The sequence below is a fragment of the Pagrus pagrus genome, assembly GCF_965226575.1.
Source record: "Pagrus pagrus genome assembly, chromosome: 15".
Lineage (NCBI taxonomy): Eukaryota > Metazoa > Chordata > Actinopteri > Spariformes > Sparidae > Pagrus > Pagrus pagrus.
Genome location: NC_140199.1, coordinates 9,815,719 through 9,830,930, shown reverse-complemented (window position 1 = coordinate 9,830,930; position 15,212 = coordinate 9,815,719).

The window sequence follows — 15,212 nt, the reverse complement described above, 5'->3', positions numbered from 1 at the left end:
CATTGGATATGATGAACTGGAGGTAAATGGGCTAGAGAAGGTTTGCCACGACTTTGCACTGAAACGACAGCTGACAACAGCAGAGAGGAGAGCAGATTTAAAGTTTGACAGCAACTAGATAATTTGTTGATTTAATCGTGCCAAAATCTGATTGGTTTACCTGAAGGAGTAAACGCCCATAGTCAGCTGATTAGGAACATTGTTTGTTGTGAAAAGGTGGCTACTTGGAAGGATCCTGCAAATATAAACACAATACAACTTTATGAAATTGTGTTGTCCTCTGAGGACAGTTTTATGTTATGATCTCAGTTTCTTGTTGTCTTACTTCCTGTTTTATTTTGATGTTGTGCCCTCATGTGTCATGGCTTGCTTTTCAGTTCCTCCTCTGTGTTTTTTCCTCCTTCCAGTGATTTTCCAGTCCTTCCCTCACCTGTCCGTTTCCCGCCTCACTCCACCTGTTCCTCATCCCCTCATTAGTGTGTCCGTGTATATAGTCTTTGTTCTCCCTCATGTCTTTGTTGGTTTGTTCTGTCTTCCCCTGTGATGCCACCCTGTGTTTCCTTCCGTTGTCTCCTCGTATCTCCCCATGGTATGTTTCTGTTTTTTTGTTCCTTGTGTTTTCATTGGTTTGTACTTTGATTTTGTTTGTACTTTGTTTAAGCTATTTTGTTGATACTTTGTTTACAGGAATACTACAGGCGGCAAAGATGACCCAGCTTTATATAGTATATAGGCTACAACATAGTAAAGTTTGAGAATTGAGTATTTATATTTATAGTATAGAGTTGAGGGAGCATTATAGATCGCAGATGGACGGGACTGAGAGAAAAACGTGCAATTGCAAATCTGTCTGCTACTTCAGCACCATGGATTGATCAATACACAGCACGGTCCGGCTACTGATATTTAAGAGCCATAGTCAAGGCTGTAGATTCTTGCACAAACCTCAGTCAGATCAACGGATCAATGAGTCAGGCAGAGTGGACTAACAGATCTAACTAAACAACCCCTCTCCCCCTGCACTCGCTCTGCTACTAGGGGATGCAGGTTGTTAACAAGGGTGATGGCAACTGTGGAGGACTGAAAGTACCAAAAACAGAATTAAAGAAATGATTAAATGGCACAAAATTCTTCAATTTATGTCACATTTTATGAAGTAACTAATTACATGTATCTTCTATATCGTTTTTGGTGTATTTTATGGCATATTAATTCATTAATTGTGTAATTTCGGTATTTTTTTCCTTTATTTCTCGCAGTTTCACTCCTCTTTAGGCATCTCTCCTGAAATCGCCGACAGACTATACTCCCCTTACACCCTTTCTACCACCCGATGTTATAACTTTACATTTTAATAATACAGCTGTGGCTGATAAGCCGGTTCATCTGGTTTAAAAAGATTAAATGTGAATTTCTTTACAACCGCTGTCTCGATAATAGTCTTGTTTCTTTGATATAGATAGATAGATAGATAGATAGATAGATAGATAGATAGATAGATAGATAGATAGATAGATACAAATGAAACAGTGGGCATGTGTTCTCTTTCATCACAGCTGACAAGACACATTCATATAAATGTATTTATTTATTGATGATAAAAAATGACTTCCTTTATCGGCTGCTTTGCATAATGGAACATATGTGAATCATGTGTCTTCTCAGAGATATGATTTATTATGACGAATATCAAACGGGATATTAAATATTCATGGAAAAAGTTAAATAATATGCATTGCATTCATTATCTTATCTCTAAGGGTTATCGGTTTCAGGCAAACACAAACTGAAATTAAGCCATACTAATTATGCAACCACTCACTAGCATTTTTGCTACATGCACAGCATCATACAGTGTGTTTAACATCCACTCTTGCAGGACTTTGATCAAAGTATGTCGGACACTTAGTGGTGAACACTGACATAAAATGGATTCATGTGTATCGATTGTTTTGCTTCGGCTCGTACCTGCATTTAGAGAGAGTGCTCTTTGATGAACAGAGGCATGCACAGGAGATAGTTTGCTCCATTAGACAGGTCATGGAGTGGCAGTTATTGAAACAACAAGAGCGAGTTGCTTATTGAAGCCTTTCTAACTCACTTAGGATGAAAAGGTTAACTACATAAATATTGAATTACTGTGAGAAAATCATATCATGTGAGCCTGCAGCAGATGGTCGAGGTTGTGTATTTGTGTGGTGAATGTGTACATGTGTTTGAAACATATCATTTACGTGTATATTCATTTGTCAACTTTAAAAAGCTCTTCATATAGTACTTTTATCAGGCTTTTCACCCACTATGGCTTCAGGAACGGCAACGTTATCTTGCTTTGGACCACTTTGGACCAAACTGTTACAACTACTGTTACATAAGTTGCCATGAAATTTTGTGCAAACGTGGTCCCTAAAGTTTTACCTTGCAAGGTCTTGAGAATCCATCTTTCCAGGCTTCAAGCTATGTGCTGGTTCATACAGTCAGCCCCCTATGAGGATTCCTGGCAGCTACAAGGTTCGACGTTCCTATATTGGTATCCTGAGGGTAAATCTGATGTGTAGACGGCCTTGTTCAGTATTCCAAAGATAAAAACATCACCAAAGCAATATGAGTTGAGAGGACGCCCAGAAAAAAAGCATTAAAACAAGTATGGGCAGGCGTGGTTTAGCTGTGACGACCAGCAAGAAAAGTGGTTTGAAAACAACAATGGCCGCTTCTACCGAGTCGGATGACGAGCAAAGGACAGCGCTTAAGCTCTTTCTCGATGTAAAAAATGTTGTTGCTCAGCTCCTGACTCGCTTTGGAAAGAGTTTGATTTACAAACAGGCTTCTACGTTCACCTGCTTGGTTGAAGTTAGCCTCTGATAGATGGTGCTAGACAGATGGTTTGTCCAATCACCTGCCAAGTAAGGTTGCCCTAAGTGCCTGCCTTTTTCCAAACAGTTTCCACGGAAGACTTCCCAGATGGTTCTGTCTAACAAACCATCTGTCGCTTCAGATTACAATGAGTTTGAAACTTGTGGTTTTAAATTAAAACTCACGATATTAATTAGTCCAACAGTTCGGCTCACAACCAAATAACGACATTCCCACCAGCCTGAAGGCCCTGACACACCAGGACAACGGTCGGCCGTCGGGCACTGTCGGGGCCTTCAGTGAGCACCAGTGACTTTTTGGTTGATTTAGCATGTAGAATCGGTGGTGGCTTGTGGGTGAGAGAAATCGCTCTGGTTGACTGTTCAGGTTATCGGATCATTGCACATGAAGAGAAATGGAAAAAGAAAAGGAAAGGAAGGGGAAGGTCCGTTGAGCCTGTCGCTGTAGTATCCATGATTTCCCCCACTGTGCGTGGTTTCTCCTTATTTTTATACTCTGCCTCTTCGCCTGTGCCAAATTTATTGCTTATATTAGCAAGAGTGGTGTCAAAACTGCACCTTATTATAACAACTGTGTGTTTATAGGCAGAGACATATTTCCTTTCAGGTAGGCGAAACATACAAGCCTGTCGCTGTCGGCTGTAGTCTTTGCAGTTTAACATTCATTTTATCTATGTGTTTGAAGTTTGTTGGTTACCACATACATGTAAGGGTCTGTAAGAATAATTATCAAAGGATTAAGAGCGGGTAATGTTGTGGAAATTATGTAGAAGTTTATTCATGCTAATACATAAGACATGTGTGTGCGTGATTTCAGACAGGCATACTAATGAGGAGATAGACATTCTATATGGTTTTCTGTGTGTGTTTTCATGAATGTGTGCATGGGAATGATGTGTTGACACTAGCAGAACAATTACTAGCCCTCTGCGTAACCCTTCAAGCCATGAAATCCCATTTTATGACTACTTATCAGGGCTTGTGGGGGGTTGGTGATGGTGGCGTGCTGTGGTCTCCAGTCTTCTTGAGCAAGTCAGTGAGCAGTAGCTGTCTCCTCTCAGGATGGAGACAGAAATGGGTTGTGCAGAATATGCATGAGTTCTTTCATATTCTGTCGTGTCCTTTGGCAGGAAGGCGAGGCCGTGCTTATCTCCTCCGTGTTCTGTCGGCTGCCCACAAGACACCTGGTAGCCAATTTGTTACTGCCAGGATGGCCTCGACAAGGGAAGTCGATTTTAAATGGATGTAGTGTTAATCATATGGTCTGACAGCACTTTAGGTTAGTTTCTATAGGGGAGTTTTTTTTTCTTTTTCTAATTAGCCAGTCAGAGCACAATCTCCCTTGGGGAAATTAGAAATGCAATTGGATCTATCTGCAAGTGATTGGGCTCATCATAATGTGGTGTATGTCTGGTAAATGATGAAATGTCTGTAAAACTTTGCTACAGAAGGGTGTAATCTGCTTAGTGAGCGCCCTCTCAGATAAAACTTCAAGTAAGAATGATCTTGGGGTTAATGTCTCAAGCAGTAGAGTGACCTCTTTGGCACTGTAATTTCTTAAGGTTTATGATGTATGGATTATTGTATGTTATGATTTAATGTATCTAAATAAATAGAGTCGTAAAAAGGCCAAACTGGCTTCTAAATAGTTATTGGCCAGCAGTGGGGGTGTTGTAAAGAAAGCATCTGTCACGGATAACTTGGCATCTCGGTGTTGTCACAAAGTACTGACACTTGTGCTTAATAAGGCTGACTGTATTCGGAAAATGTTACATTTAAAGACCTCTCTTAAAGTTCTTGCATCTTTTTTTTCTGTTTCAGGAATTATTCTCAGCATAATTGACTTTTCTTTTATAGGATTGTCTATTAGACACCTGCCCTCGAGGTCTTTCTTCTATTGTTCCGTCATTCAAGAGCTCTTAAAACACCAAACATGCTCTGCTGCACTGAATGATCTCTTCTAAAGGGAAAATCAATGAGCTTTGTCTCATTTGTCACTTCTTCTCAGTCCTCTTCATCCTCACCGCAGCATCCTTCTTCACCCCCTCCCTATTTACCTCACTCTCGACTAATGGGGGGATGATTTGGAAAGTATTATGAGGCTCAAAATCGGCTCAGCGAGCAGCACACAACTGCGTGGCCAGCTCTCTGATGGATATCCCTGTTCTGATTGCCCGAGCTCAGTGCGGTATACGGCAAGGAATCTCTTAGCTGTGGCCCTTAAGAGTCTGAGAGACTGATGCTGAGATCAGGCTATCTGGCTACTGTAGGGGATCAGCTACTGGATAATGAAACTCTCCTGCAGACAAGCACGCAGACGTGCATGCCCACAGGAAAGCACTGACTGCCAGAAAGACAGACAAACACACACACACACACACACACACACAACTGTTCCATGACTGATCAGCTTTTCTCTCTCAATTGCCAGGTCGAGGTAGAGTAGGCGATGGTAGTTGTGCTGAGCTGGAGGGGAGAGTGGAACAGTGAAAGAGAGTATTTTCACCGCTGGTTTATCAAACACCTCCACAGTCAATCTGTGGCTCTCACCAGTCTCCTCTTCATTGTCTTTCAAATGAGCAGCTGGATTGCAACACTGATGGCCACGATTTAGGGAAACATCTTATTCTCTAAGAAAATGTCTTCCTCACATCATACTGTGTTTCTACATTTCCATTGTTGGCTAAAAGAAATACTGTAAACCAGATGACTTTCAGTCATGGAGGAAATTATATTAATTCTGCTGTTGCACTCATTTTACATTTCAAAGGTGTGTAAACCGATGCATGAGATGTCACTGAATCCAGAAAGTGGCGCAAAGGCGTAGCGTAGCAGTTGTAGTGGTAGTAGCAGCTCAGTAGTAGCAGTAATCAGAAGGTTGCTGGTTTGCTCCCCCGGCTCGTGTTAGGAGTGGTAGTAGCAGCTCAGTAGCTCAGAGTGTAGAGAGGGTAGTCCAGTAATTGAAAGGTTGCTGGTTCAATCCCCTGTTAGCAGTAGTCATTGGCTGGTCGCTGGTTCGAATCCCGGCTCCCCTGGCTAGGAGTAGCAGCAGTAATAGTCGCCGATTTGATTCCCCGGCTAGTAGTAGCATTCGTAGCAGCTGTTGTGGTAGTAGTAGCTGGGTCGCTGATTCGATGCAGTAGTAGCAGTTCAGGAGGCACAGTGGGTCACATGATAGAGATTTTTGCACAGTGGATTAAATGTAATCGTGCACTTCATGGATGTACATTACACTGAAATCACGATATTAGAATATTTCTAGATTGCTTTAAACTGATGTCATCTCACACAAATTTAAATCCTAACTGAAATGTTTTCATTTATAGCTGAATTTAAGTCAGAGATATTGCACATTGATTTTTTTTTTAAAGAATAACAAGTTTAAATATGCAGAATCTCCAAAGACAGTGGACATGCTAATTGGTTTAGCAACACCATTAATTCTGCAAAGCTCATCTTAGCCGCCTCACAGTAGCTCAGCGGAGCGGCTGTTAGTTGTCTGAACATGGAGCATGATGTCCTTTGAAAAGTCAGCTCATTTGCTTTTGATGTCAGGGGGGATTTTCAACGAGGAAAACAAATGAAGCGCAACAAATCATGATAAAGAGCACTGCTGGAGAGCAAAGACTCCCACCCACCCACACACACACACTCACAAACACACATAAACCACCCCATGCCACACCTACATCCACAACAAATCGAACAATTGCAGAAAATAAACTGGCTGTCTTGTTAGTTATCTGCACTTCTGGACCTCTTCAAACTAGCTCTTTTGGTCTCAGACATAACAACTCCTCTCGCAACAGGGAAGTGACTGCAAGGAGTTGGTCCATTTTCTTTGCTGTTGTGGCTCAGCTGGCATTTTTCTTTGTCTTCAGATATCAGACAATGAACCACAATCAGGCATCGATCTCGCTGTAAATCATTCAGTGCTCTTATGCACACCAGCTGCTTGAGAAATCAATTCAGGGTGCGAATTGACTTCAGGCATTTTTGTAGCTCGGCAAGATTATTCATACAATTTTTAAATATAATTTTCACTTGAAGATTAAAAAGTCAGAAAGTTTTTTTGTAGATTTAGAACAGTCAAGAAACATTTTTGTGCCTTAGGCTTTAACTGCAAATTTTGAGGTGTTGGCAGACTTCGACTTTACTGGTCTTGATGTGCTTTTACTTTGAGAACAGACGGTGAGTGAGCTTTGATGCAAGTTTTCTTCTAAAGTACAGCATGCGTTACTTTTTCAGACCGTCTCACTTTCACATCCACCCCTGGCAACCCCATCATTAACAACACCAACACTTTGGTAATCTGCCTGCATATAACACAGGTCAAGAAAGCCCCAGGTCCAGTCAACATATTCAGCCATACACTGAAACACCGTGCTGAGCAGCCAGGAGGACTCCAGCTGCTATTCCAACACTCTCTTGCTACAGGCACAGCCCCACATCTATGGAAACACCCCACAATCATCCCCATCTCTAACAAGAGCGGCCCAAAGGTCCTGAGTGACCTCAGACCTATAGCCCTCACCTCCCTCGTTATGCAGGCCTTTGAGAGGATCATTAAAAGCACCAACTCTATAGCTGCACATATGGATCCTGTCCAGTTTGGGTATTGTGCCAAGAGAGGGGACTCTTCTTACTGGACAGTGTCCATAAACAAGTAGACGGCCAAATACATCAGCTCAGCTCCTGTTCATGAACTTCTCGTCTGCGGTCAACAACCCCACATCCTGGCTGGACTCGAACTGTTTTCACCAGCTAATTCTCTGGATCCTGGACTTCCTCACCTTCCTCACACAGAAGGTGCTGGTCAAACCAAATGCTCTCCAACCTCTGTCACATATTCACTGGCTCCACCAAGGGCTGTGTCCTTTGACTGCTGCAGTTCATCCTGTACACAGATGACTGAAGAAGCAACCATCCAAAACTTGATCTGATGAAGCTTACGGATGATATTGTTCTCCTTTACCCACTCTCTGGAGCCTGCCTCCAGATCAAAGGCTTGTTCTCAGTCAATTTGTGGAAGGTTGTGACAGGTTTTGCTCGGAGCTAGATGTCAATAAGAACAAGACTTCACCACGGATGGAATGGGGAAGACCTGTAGAAAAAAACTTGGGCATTGTCATTGATGAAGAGCTGCTTTCTGAAGCCAATATATAGGTGAGCATCAAGAACTGCACTCAGTCATATTTCCTCTCTGTATGTTCTTTTTTTTTACCATGCCTGTCTCAGAAAAATCGCCCCTTGGGGATTAATAAAGCCTTGATTCACCTGCAATTAAATGCCTTTCATACTGAATAGCCATCTGAAAAGGAAGCAATGGATAATAGGTGACATTTTGACCAGTCTTTGCAGTACAAATAGTCATGCAGAACACAAAGATGTTTCATGTTTCAGTACACATCACTAAATCAGATCCAGCCTTTGCAATTCACACCTACATCCCATTATGTGAATGAGCAGTGGCTCTATTATGAGCTACCACTGGACATTTAACTCTCGGGGTTTCTATTTCTTTTTCTATCTCAATCTCAATCTTGTTCTTTTGGTCACCCAAAACTCATAACTGGAGCATAAATGGACTGGTACACTGAGAGCTTTGCTTTCAGCACAATGGTACAGTACAAGGTAACATTTGTATTTCCTACCAACCCTGCATCGATCTGTCTTTAGATCTTGCTCTTTATTTTACCCTCACTTTTGAACAAGACCCAAAGATATTCCTTCCCCTAGGGTAGACACTCAACTCCAAACTCCAAACTTGAAGCGAGCAGTCCATGGTTTTAAGGCAGAGAATTTAGAAGTGGGAGCACATACTCTCATCCAGACCTCTTCACACGGCTACAAACATTCCTAGTGCAAGCCGAAGGTCATGGACTGATGACATGAACAAAACCACATCATCTGCAAAGAGCAGAGAGGCAATTCTGAGTTCCCCAAACAGGACACTCCCAAGCTGCACCTTGAGATCCCGTCTGTGAAAATCACAAACAGGATTAGTGACGAGAGACAACCCTGCCGCCCAAAAGGTGCCTGACTTCCTTCCAAGGTTGCCGACAACTGTCGTTAAAGGGACATTTAGTCCATTTTGACAACAAGGTCATTTTGGCCTGTAGTAACCACCTTGTTGCCTGATTCTATCGCGGCAACCCCCACAAGAAACCCCGGGGGACTGAGTATAAATAAATAATAAACTTAAGATTAAATAATTCCACAGCATACATTCCTCATGTTTGCTCTGCTTATGTAAAAAGTCCAGGTGTGTTGGATTTAAATGTTTTTTGAAACCTTGAATGCAAATGTGAATTTTTCATGATGGAAGAAAAACAGCTTCGAGGTTATAGCTTGACATTAATTACTGAGTCTATTTAATGGGATATGAAAGACTTTTATTCATTTAATGTGCTGTTCAGTTTTCATTGTTTAATACTCTCCCCCACTGAGGAGCTGTTGGTTATTATCATTCAAATGCAACATGAAAAATTACTGAAATTGGAGTCAGAAGGTTTCCACTTGCAACAGTAATAAGCAGCTCATCTACATGCAGCTGTCATCAGACCACCTTTATCCCTCAGTGTACCAATTAGACAGAACAAGGTGTGTATGTCTGTAAGCTTAAGATTCTGCCAGCGATTCTCCTGTTTGTATTATCGGCTTCTGCAGTTTGTAGTTCTGATTTAGTCACTGGGAGACGATCGCTGTCTGAAGAGAGAGAGAGAGTGTGTGTGTGTGTGTCTGTGAAATGAAACTGCCAGGGTTCAGACTGGTGCCTTCCCACACACACACACAAAAACAAACAAGCAAAATAGGAAACAGCTGAGGTCCATCTCTTCTAGCGAATATTCTCAGATGTGTTGAAGCACTGAAGCATGGCGGTGGCTCAGGACTGCGCTGGTTAAAGGTGCTGCAACTCCTCTCTCATCCTCTCTCTCTATTTCACACACACACACACACACACACACACACACACACACACACACACACACACACACACACACACACACACACATACAATCTATTACCATCCTAAACATAAGTGCAGGTGGAGTCTCTTATACAATGTGGCAAGGTGTCGGAAAAGGTAGGCTTTTGGATTCATTTCTCTTGCTGCTTAGCAACATCCACACAGTTTGCTGAAATGTTTTGCACAAAAATCCTTACTGCATAGATCAGGATGTTAGTTTTTCTTCTCTTTCTCTAACTACATTTCAAGTTAGTTTTGATATATAGACTAATGATTACAGTGGCGTAGAAGCATTGCAATACAAGAATAAACATATTTCTAATCAGTTCTCTCCTGGAGCCTTAGGGTTACGCTGAGGCTAATTCGGCTCCTTTAAAACAAATTGAAAACCCATTTATGCTATTGATTATGTGCTACCGCGTGGCTTAAACTGAATGCTCAGATCTCACCAAAGCATTTATTCAGAATGGCGATCAAACAGTTGTCACGGCACTCCAGTTAAAGCCCGCTTTAAACAAATTTAATCGGCAACACAGAACCCTTTCAGAATCAAATATTCCCCCGGGCAAAAGTATAAATGAAAAATGCACACACCTGCACAAACGCACATTTTCTAGAAACACACACACACACACACACACACACACACACACACACACACACACACACACACACACACACACACACACACTATTTCGTCACTGTCATTGTGAATAAATGCTGTTATCATCTGTCAGCAAGAGGCAAGTTGCCCGCAGCTAAAGAAGACATGGAGACGAAATAAAATATTATCCTCCCACAAAAAGCCTGGGGCAGGCCAAAAACACAAGACTCCTGTGGTATACACAGTGTTTAAATCTGCTTTATTAACTTTAACGCTTTATCAAGGTTTCCGTAACAAGATGATTGAGAAACTGGCAGTTTATAAGATTTCTTTCATGGCCATTAATGCCACAAATATTTGTTAACATCTATATAATATGTATTGCATGTTAAGCATTCCGGTCATTTTGTTCAAATTTTGTGTCTCTGCTGGAAACAACACACAACCTTCCTACTGCGTCAGCAATATGAAGCACTCACTTTTCAGCTAAAGGTGCAGGGGCATGCCACCAAATACTGTCCCCCGTTGAAAGCAGTTGTACAATGTCTTTTGTGGCTCTGGAGGAGCTTTCCAAAGTGACTTTCAGTAGATGGATACTGTGTTCAGAGTGCATTTTTTTTTTGTTGTTATGTTTTTTAGGAATAAGACATAAGTGCTAGGTTGGGGTGTCTAGATGTTGTCTGAAGAAGGATTTTCAACCTGAAGCAGAAGATTGGTAGTGACTCTGCTGTCCTGAAGTGAGGAGTTCATGGCATGACTGCAGGGTCTGAACAAAAAAGAGATGAGCAAACAACAGAGTGCTCTGACTGACCGTGCAGTCAATTGATTGGATGTGAGCTCCAATAGAGTGTAGGAGAGGAGAAGTGGTGAAAGAAAACACTACGTTGGCTGCAGCTCTCTGGACTGATCAGTTGGAAGTGTGCCTCTGAAAAGCCTCCATGTACAGTAGCCCTAACACTTTGCCCTACCCTGGCCCAGGAATCAGGACACTCGGTGCAGTGGACACACAAAACAGAGGGGTAGGGTTAAGTGGTGGGGGCGTGGGGTGTTTTGGGATTGGTTGTCTGTTGGACCAAAAGAGGAAGCAGTATGAAATTAATGTGGTGCAACAGTCCACACAGAGAGGGGGTCAGAGTGGATGGATCTGTCATCAAAATGTAGGAGAGGCTGCTGTCAGTCAATACTGAAGCTCTTTTACCATGAGTACCGTCATTTCCTAACATTAACCAAGCCCTGACAACAACGCAGCAGATCAGAAAACACTATGTGTTGTTCATACAACATATTTCGTCATTCAGTTTGCAGGACTTGTTTGGGTCAAGACATCTCAATTTTGACTCCTCCTTTTTGGGTCAATGTCTCAAGTTCTCCGGCTTGCAGGACTCAATTGCAGGAATACCATTTTAAATCTATCATGGCCAAAATGTCTCTTTACCTGCCAGTGCCCGGTCTAATTCACTGATGCACATGTTCAGAGAAGACAGAAGATAATTGTATGCAAATGAAAGAAGGACCTATCTCCTCTGGGGAGCCCCCTTCATTCTGAGTGACAGCTGCACCAAGTAATGTACGTTTATCGGACTATTCATGACTTTGTCATTACTGTTAAGTCTTAGCAGTGTGTATTTAAAATGATCGAAGGTCTCCCTCAGCGGGATAATATCCTACTCCAATCATGTTTGTGCCACTGAATGGATCGCTTGGCACCTTGTCGTCAAATGCACTGTGACAGTTAACGTAATAGGCCCGCAACAGTAGACTATATCATCTGCCAATTAATTAATCCAATAGAGCCTGGCTAGGCCTATTAGATCCCATTCTAATTAATCAGATGCCACCAGAATACTCTGTCACTTACCCCAAATTTGAAGGATAATTACCCAAATGGAAGCCAGCAATTTAACTGCAGAGATTTTTTAAAATAATATCTGCATTTAAAAAAAGGAAATGAGGCATATTCCTGTGTATTTTCAGTGTGGAAGTGACAGATTTACCAGGATGTTAAAAAACCTTAACTGCGAGCGGTAAACCGGCTGCAGGGGGACATTTCTACACAGAAACTCTGGTAACTATCAGGATGAGCTTCACAAGTAGTCGAGAGGGAGCCATACATTTGAAGTCACTAAAAGGAAATCCAATTTGGTTTCATATCAGTAACGCTTATTGTGTTAGATTTTGTCATTAGGCCTGAAGCTTTAACTTCTTGAAAGTAGAGTTGGGGCCAAAGGGAAGGGAGGAACCCCATCGAGTTAAAAGAAGACCAGGAACTGAGCTGAATACTAAGACCCTTGTCATCTCTACCTCTTACGCTCAGTGTGAGAGAGAAGGAAAGATCTTTCAAGCACGTCTGTGAAGGTGGCAGTGTGAGGACAAGAAAGGGAAAGAGTGAGAGTGGGACAGCATGAGAGAGAGTGAAGAGGGGGAGAGGGAAATGGTAGAGAGAGACAGACACTTTGTTAGTTCGGTAGATTGGAGCCAACTTTCCAGAGCTTTGAAACCCAACCTTAACTTCACTGTGAATAGATAAAAATAAATGTCAACTTGTTGGGAGCTGTGCTGTGCTCATGGCATTTCTCCCTCCTACTGAACTTTAATATCTGTGTCACAATTTTGGTTTTACTGTCATTTAATTTGTTTAACTTTGTAAATGCTGATAACTTATTGATACTCTTTTACCTTCAGTAAAACAGTTTTACCTACAAACTACCTACAAGTCTGTGCAATATCATCTGTTGTACTGTTGCAGATGCAACATAACACAACAAGAGGAGCCTTTCGTTGTGCGATAAAGATATTAAAAAAATGCATCTTTAGAGCTCCTTTCTTCATTTTTCATTAGCTGATGGTTCTTGCTGGTCCCTGCAGTGCGCCACGTCACCATGTTCATTCACTGGCACTGACATAAAAGAAATATTTCAGTGATAACCTGAACAACCCTGATGAAGTCTTAGTTTGCCCCCCCCGTATGTTTGTGAAAGAACCTGGACATGACCTCGGACATAACCCAATAAAAAATGTCAATAACTAGATGGGCAGTGAGGTAATCAAGGACTGTACCTTTAAGACATTCATTCATCTGGGGGGTGCTGGAGCCCATCCCGGCTGACGCAGGTTCAGTGGTACACCCTGGAGAGGTCAGCAGTTTGTCACAGGGCTGACATATAGACACAAACAACCATTCACACTTAGCAATTTAAAGCAGCCAATTAAAATAACCTGTCTTTGGACTGTGGGAGAGAGAACCCACACAGACACAGGAGAGGACGTGCAACATCCTCACAGAGACGCTCCGGTCAGGAATATAACCAATGACCTTTCTGACTTGTGGTTTTATTCATGTTTCATTTGTTTGGGATATTTTATTATTTATTTTGCCCATTCCTATTCTATTAGAATGAAAAGTTCATTGATCTTTATAAGAGTGCACTCACATTCCCGCCTTTTTTCTGTTTCATTAGATCATTAGCTCTTGTGTATTAAAGTCTGTCTTTTTTCCTCGCTTGTTGTCAGCTTGATTTTTTTTTCCATCATGAGTCTCCTTCGTTCCTGTGTCTGGTCCTTGGTCCTTGTGCGTTCCTGATTTTTTCCCCCCCGTTGCTTAAAGGATTGTCCTCCGTTTCTCCTTGTTGCTTTTTTGTTGCCAGCTTTTGTTTGCCTGCCGCTTTGTGGCTTGCATTTTGAATATTGGACCTTGGATAGCTCGCCTTTTTGTTCTTTTACTTCTCTACCTCTGTGTGTCTAGGGTCATTTTTTTTAAGAAAACATAACACTATCTGTATTTTCTTTATCAAAATCTGTATACATTCTCTCTTTTGCGTAACGGTCGGAAATTGAGAGCTTTTTAAAGCATCTACAAACATCATCTTGAGATGTTTTGTGGATGTAGATAATTGGAATAATAGATGTTTGCCAAGCAGCAGCAGAGCTTTTGAAAATTTCAGACAAAGTCTCTCTGTGTCTCACCACTTTGTGTGTTCTCCGGTTACCTTTGAGAGTCTTCCTTTCATTTTGAATTTAGTAATGACTCAGATTGACCTGCTCTTAAAATCTCAAATACTCAAAGGATTTTGTTGTTGTGCTCACTTGCAAAGCGTGCCTCTTTGCAGGTAGATATATAGTGTGTTTCTGCTAAGTGGCTCCCCTTTAAACAACCTCATCCACTAATGACTGTCTTGCAGGCACAGCTGGAGTGAAATGTAGCTGACACAGGCACCGGGTTCAATAGCATCGCTAAGGGCACCCAAAACAAATGGCTGAACAGTCGCTATTAGGCATATAAATTGTAAACATCTCTGCAGGCGAAATGAGTGCCTTGCAGATTCTGCTAATGCAGGATAATAATGAGGCTGCTTAAACAACAAGTTTGTCTTTCATTATGAATTCATGGGCAGATTTTCCACATGAATACCATTATTTAAACGAACAAGAGCTCTCGAAGTCTTGGAAGTGCTGGTGTTTTTGGTTTGTGGTGAAGTATTTCTTCAGACAGACCAGCATATAGGTAAACATACTGTACACATGCAAATGTACACGTAGGGTGTCCAAACAGATCAGTGTTACCTCCAAACTGTGCACCGCAAAGACAGACAACACTGACCACATCTGGTATATGTGCTCTTCTTTTATTTATAATAGGAACAACCACAATGCACTCCCAGTCGGAAATGAAGATCAGACACGAAGGGAAACTGTGGAAGGCTGCAGTGTTGTTTCTTTTGACTTTCATGAACAGCTTGCTCCAGTCAGACTCATTCAATAAATCCAG